At 34.2% G+C, this 6,549-nt stretch overlaps 1 protein-coding gene across 1 annotated transcript in view; it reads right to left on the bottom strand.

Moving 5' to 3' along the window:
- Nucleotides 1–6,549, bottom strand: part of wb (wing blister) — a 134,461-nt gene that overhangs the window by 126,125 nt on the left and 1,787 nt on the right. The window lies entirely within an intron of this gene.

The following is a 6,549-nucleotide window of genomic DNA, read 5'->3' on the forward strand; positions in this document are numbered from 1 at the left end:
TTCAACTAATATTTATTTATTTATTCATTTATTTCATGGGTTGAAGACCCTTTAATGTACATGAGAATGAGAAACGAGTAGATAAATTACATTAATATCTGCATGATATTGCTAGGTGGATAAAAACATACAAACGAAATAAAAGAGGATAATTGGCATATCACGTATGACAGAAAATGCATGCGTATGTCTGATCACTTGACTGGAATCATTAAATATATCAATTACGTGCCTGAGTCAGAATCATGAATCGGATTTCAAGCAATGTTAATAGCTTCACTGAAGATAACAAAAAACCTGTTGAACCAAATGAATTCAAACAGAGGATTGAAATCGCTCTAATTATTTAGTATGGATTTTTTTCAATCTCTATCATAAATCGTTTTTAAAAGCTAGCTGGACAAGCAAGGTTGGTATTCGTTACTTTTTCCTCTTTATGATAGAACGGAGAGTACTAATGATAAGGAAATGTAGGTAAGAAATAAATATAAGGAACAGCTCTTACCGCGTATCTGTTATAAATAGCTCCTACTTACTATTATACATTCGGGGTCTTCATCGAGTTAATGCGACACCGCAATCGCTGACAGTCGCCGGACGAAGCTGTTGACTTCAAACGCACCACGAATCACGACCATTAGGTTACTGGCTATTCCGTTAACTCATAAATGAGGTATCGTGAACAAAACCGGACTACGTGCCACAGTTCTACGAATATACATTTGGAAAACGAATTCATTCATTTAGAGAATAGATAATCCAATAATTTCTTTCAAAATTCAGATATGAATATAAATTATAAATTATAATCGTGTAAGACTTTATTTGATGTTACAGAAGGAATATTTATGTACTATTTGAAATATTGTTCTGAGAGAGATATTTGAGAGGGATATGCCAACCGGAGGAAAATTAATCTCAATTTAAGGGTAGGTAACCGACCACTCAAGCTCGATCAGACATAAATCTGATGTGTACAAATAACACTTTAATGGTATCTCGGCCGTGATCTGGGTGTTGAGGTGCAGAACGGATGTCATGTCGTTCAGGAAATAAATCTTCGTAGGCTAGAACAATGAACATGATCTACGTTCGCCGATGGATACTGAATAGTAATTACCACTTGCTGCATCCGGTTTAAATAAAAATATTCATATTGTTCGAAAGGTCGTGGCTTAGTGAATCGAATAATCCTATTTAAACGAATAAATAAGTGAAAGCAAAATTCTTTAACATTTAATTTGGTTTAATATTTTTATGTAATTATGTATTTCCATGGAATCAGAAAATAAATATTTACCATAATTCTTTATTTTTTAATCTGCATTTATTATTCTATATAACGTTTTTTTAAGTTATAGGATTTATAATAGAAAATTGTTTTTGTAATGAATATGTGAATTGCAAGCACATGGGAAAATCATTCTTCTTTATTTTAGAAAATATTCATCTTCCTTCTCTGGAATATCTGATGTATACGCAAGTGATTTGTTACAGAATTTTTTTTCCTGATTGAATCCGTCATTGTGACGTTCCCCTTTATACTCCGTGACGTTTTTGTCTACAGACGGTTACCCTTAATTGACGCGAACGAAATTAGTTTGGACACTAGCCTGACGAAGGGTCTCTCTTTGTCTACGGTGTCTTATTACTCGATTGGGACTAAGACTCGAATTTTTTATTTTGTTTCTACATTTGGTATCCACATACAGGGTGTCCCAGAAAAAGTATTGGAGCTGAAGAGAGGTTGTTCTGTAGATGTTTCTGAACAACAATTTCCTTTGGCAAAACGCAAAGCGAGGCATGGTTTTTAAATTATTAACGAAAAACACTGACCAATAATAGCACGTGTAGGGCCCGCGCTAAACCACGGCTGAGCGTCACGATTTGAGCCAACCTACCCGCGGCTGGGCGCGGGCCCTATGCGTGCTCTCATTGGTCAGTGTTTTTCGTTAATAATTCAAAAACCATGGCTCACTTTGCATTTTAGAAAAGGAAATTGTTGTTCAGAAACACCTCCAGGTTCACCCCTTTTCAGCTCTAACACTTTTTCTCTGACACTCTATACATAGGTGTTATGTATGTATTTTCTGAAAATATGGTTTTTAATGCGAATCAATTTACAGAACGGCTGGTGCATCTTGTACACGATTTTCAAATCATAATTGAAATATCTTTTTTTTATTTCCACTTGAAAAGTGAAAAGAAAAGGAAACCTTAGGATTGAAACTATCACACAGTTTTTTAAAATTTAAGTAAACATATGCTAGACCTGAAGAGGGTGATGAAAAGTAAACTTCTTAGCAGAAGTACAACAAATAATCAAGTATGATAAAAACAGCCGGACACATGCTACTCCTCGTAAGTATACAGCGTCCTGACATGTTTACATAGGCATAAGCACTCAGTTTAAGAAAACATCGAACATCCTCTTTTTCTTACTTATGCATGATAAGTAAATCTATTCTAGAGAATCAAGAAAAAATATTCGTTTGATAAATTATAGAAAAGACATTGTTCATAATCGTAAAAGGATAACGATAACACTTATGTAAGCTTTTACCTATGTAAGTTTAAGAAAATTATATGTAGAGATATGAAAGAGGCTTCGAAGATACGAACAGCGTGGAAAAATTCATACACGAGATTGTAGTGTTACAATGAATGGTGTAATAATACGATAAGGGAAAAAGCGTACTATGCATACATGTAGTAGTTTGCAATATGCATAAGTAAGATTACATATACGGATATGCCTTAGCTATGAAAATTACAGGAACTTAGCAGTTTGGTACTTGATAACAAAGTAATGGATAGATAATTTATTGGTACTTGAGTAGCAGTTATTTTATAGTACTGAATACTACACAATACACATATTAGGGGAATCGGTAAGAAATCCATTATTCCAGCTTTTTGTTAAGATAAAAGATAATGGATTTCTTTCTGGTTTCTCTAACATCTATGCAAATAGTAATTTAATTTATGATTCGATATATCGATGAATACGAAATTATTAAATCGATTATATATTCGTCAAGAACATAATTATATTATATTTCGGACGCTGAAACTGTTCCGAAATAAATTTGACCTGCGCTTTACCTACTGTTTCGCTACTTTGTCCCGCTCTAAATTATTTCTGACATTCGTCACCCTGTGACATGTTTAAATTTAACTATTATACAAATTATCTCCTACGCCTATATTTTCGTACAAATCGTAAGAACAGAGACGATGAACGTAATGAATCAATCCGAAATCTTTTACGTATGTCTCGTAAACTTCGTTAAATCATCTCATTTTACGCGGACTGTCGCGTTAGCAACACCGCGAACGACTAATAAAAATAGAGAAAAAGACCATCCCTCTCGAGCATCCGGCAAGTCGTCGATTCTTTTTTAACGCGTTTATTCGTCACACCTCCGCTTTCGTACATGAGAACCCCCCGGCACCGAATATTTTTGTCTCGTCTCTCCTACTAAAATCGTGATATCTACGCGTGTGTTCTGCGGCCGAGTGTACAGTCTCTTTCAAAAGACGTTTCGGAAAGACTTCATTCTACCTCGACGAGATGAAGATTGCGATGAATAAAATACAAGATGAACAAAAATAATTTCCATACTCCATCAAATAAATATGTATGTATAAAAATATGTAAGTGTACTAAGTATATATATGTATATAACATAATTGTAGATAATTAGATTAAACAGAATTATATTAATAATTATTATATTAATATATTATCTTAATAAATAATTCTATTAATAATTCTATTTAATCTAATATTGTTATATAGATTATGTGTATATACTATATGTTTATGTACATATAAATATGCATATCATGTAGATATAAATGTATAATTCTGAAAAACGTTAGAAAGCTGTACCTATAAATTATTTCTTTATAAAAGAAGTTATTCAGACGATATAATAGATGGGATAGGAAAACTGTAAATCTGAGAAAGGGACGTATCCAGTCGAATCGAACTGTTCGAGAATTTAGTGTCAGAGTTCAAGGTGATTGCTCTTGTCACGGTCAAGCTACGCGTTCCCTTAAATACCCCAAGGGTAGGCAAAGTTTCTCCCTGAACTCACCAGCACTTAGGCCACGCATACATACCTACACGCCAGCAGTGTTAGCTCGCATGCCCCGCGCGGCGGTATTTAAACAAGAAGAAAACGAGCAGGGTACGCAGATGAGAATGAAATTAGGTGAGCTGCAAAAGTTTCCATGAATTTGAAACAGTTGTAGTATAATTTCTAGTACTAATTCCTTCTTCCTTCCCACGTGACACGAGGCCGGTCTTCTGAAATACACTTCTAAGCAGTTTGTTTAGCGAGCCGGGAGATGTAACGTACTTCTACGACCTACGAGGATTTTACTTCTTTTTCGGTGAGAAACCATTCGACCGCGAACAGTGAGCTGTCTTGGAATAGGCGAATGATGAATCGCGTTCCTTTGAATAGATCTTTGACTAAGAAGTTAATAGTTTCCATACATACTTCGTGGATCTCGTTTGCTCGAGACATTAGTACCAATGAAGGTGAAGGAGGAAATTTTTAAGACTTTGAAGATTAGGGAGACCGTCTTTTTGGTGAAAAGAATATCTAATTTTATTATGTGAATATTATATAACAAGACGAAGGAAAATTATTTAGTTGAAATTAAGAAATAATTCCTAATGATCGATGAAGTGAGTTATATTATTTAGCTTTCGCTCTCATATAAATTCTTATATTCAATAATGAATAACTTCAGTATGTAAATATTATATAATTAAGATGAATGAGAATTGTTCAATTAGAAATAAGAAATAATTTATAATTATCATTAAAATGAATTATACTATTCATCCTTCATCCTCACATCAACATAAATCCTCATATTCAATAATCATCAAGACGTCGCGATTTTAAATAAATGTCGCGTATCAGAGAGCGTATTCATCGCTGCGAAAGAGAATGAGCGCAACGAGCAACAGTTAGCCCGATGTAATTACCAATAATCGGAAAACAGTTCAGTTTTATGCCGCAGGTTCAGATAAATAAGCAATCTATGCGAGCATGTGTAAAAAGAAATCGCGTTTGTGAGGCTGCTGCCGGAGATCGGAACAGAGAAAGTTATCTAAACGGGCAGCAGGCGGTGTTCTCGCTGGGATTGACTTAATTAAATTACGTGCTTTCGGGGAAGAGGGCAAGTTTAATCGTTTTCTACGGCGAATCGATGTAAACGGATGTCTGTTTACGAAAGCAGTCGCAATTCAAACGGAGAAAGACCGCAATCTTATCGTAGAAGTTCATTATAGTGCAGAAAATTTACGTCACGTGTTACTCAATTCATATATTAATATTTGATTGTGAAGGATTTAGTATTAGATTGTAAACGAAATTAAATGAATTTAATTTAATATGCAAAAATTTTCTTTTTCACACGAAAAATCTTTATTATATCTTGATCTAATTTTTAATATTAGATACATACAAATTTTTTAATGATAGATTCATTTCACTTCAATTACTTTATAGAATGAAGATTTTTCGTGTGAAAAACAAAACTATATGTGTACCTTTTTCCTTATAATTCTTAAATCATTTTATACTGAATGATGGATAATGGAAGAATCAAGCAAGATAGTAAATGTCAAGCTTTTACGCGCGTATTAAGATTTTCATCATGCCGTCTATGCGCGACTGTTATTAGAAAGATTACAAATGACGGATGAAGGTATGTACGTACGTAACTTCATCATTTAATCTCGTGATTGAAGAAACATCAGGACCGAGCTAAAAAAGGATTAAGCGGTTAATATCGATGAGAAACGATCGGTCTGATCAGAGAAACAGGAAGCGATACATGGGCGGGTCGACATGCGCCGCGCCGGTTCGATATTGCGATACGTGCATGTATACATACTTATGTATGTACGTAGGGATACTTATGTATTCATGTATCTCGATCTCGGAGATCCGAACGTAGTAGCGGCGAGAGCGATCCGTGATCTTGTACGATCGATCGATAGATCAACCCTCAATGAACGTTAATTATCATGATAATTCTTACCGTTTATTTTCAGGAAGCAACCACGACGTCTAATCTACTGATTTACTGGACTATTGAAGTGCCGCTTTCGAACACGTACATATTTACGCTTTACGAGTTTCAGCAAGAAAGCAGTCGATCCATAGATAATATAATGATTTAAAGAGGAACCATTTGTTCACTAAGACAATATACAGTGATTCATCAATCTTCACTCATGGGTTCAGCAAGTCATTCAGGTTTTGTGCCACTCACCGTAGATTTCCTTTTTATTTCACTACCGAGAAAAACTTTATTATACTTATTGTTAGACTGCAAATTTCATGCATATGTGATAAACTATAAACGCTCCACGAGATGCTTAAAAAACAAATACATATATGTTGCAGTAAATAAATAGTAAAAGGAACTTTGATCTGAAAGCCATTTTTTTAATCGATTACCATAAATATTTATAAGATTATTCATTATAATAGTTTATGATAGTTATAACATTATTTA

This window comes from Ceratina calcarata, unplaced genomic scaffold, assembly GCF_001652005.2.
Source record: "Ceratina calcarata isolate Rehan_Ccalc_2016 unplaced genomic scaffold, ASM165200v1 scaffold400.2, whole genome shotgun sequence".
NCBI lineage: Eukaryota > Metazoa > Arthropoda > Insecta > Hymenoptera > Apidae > Ceratina > Ceratina calcarata.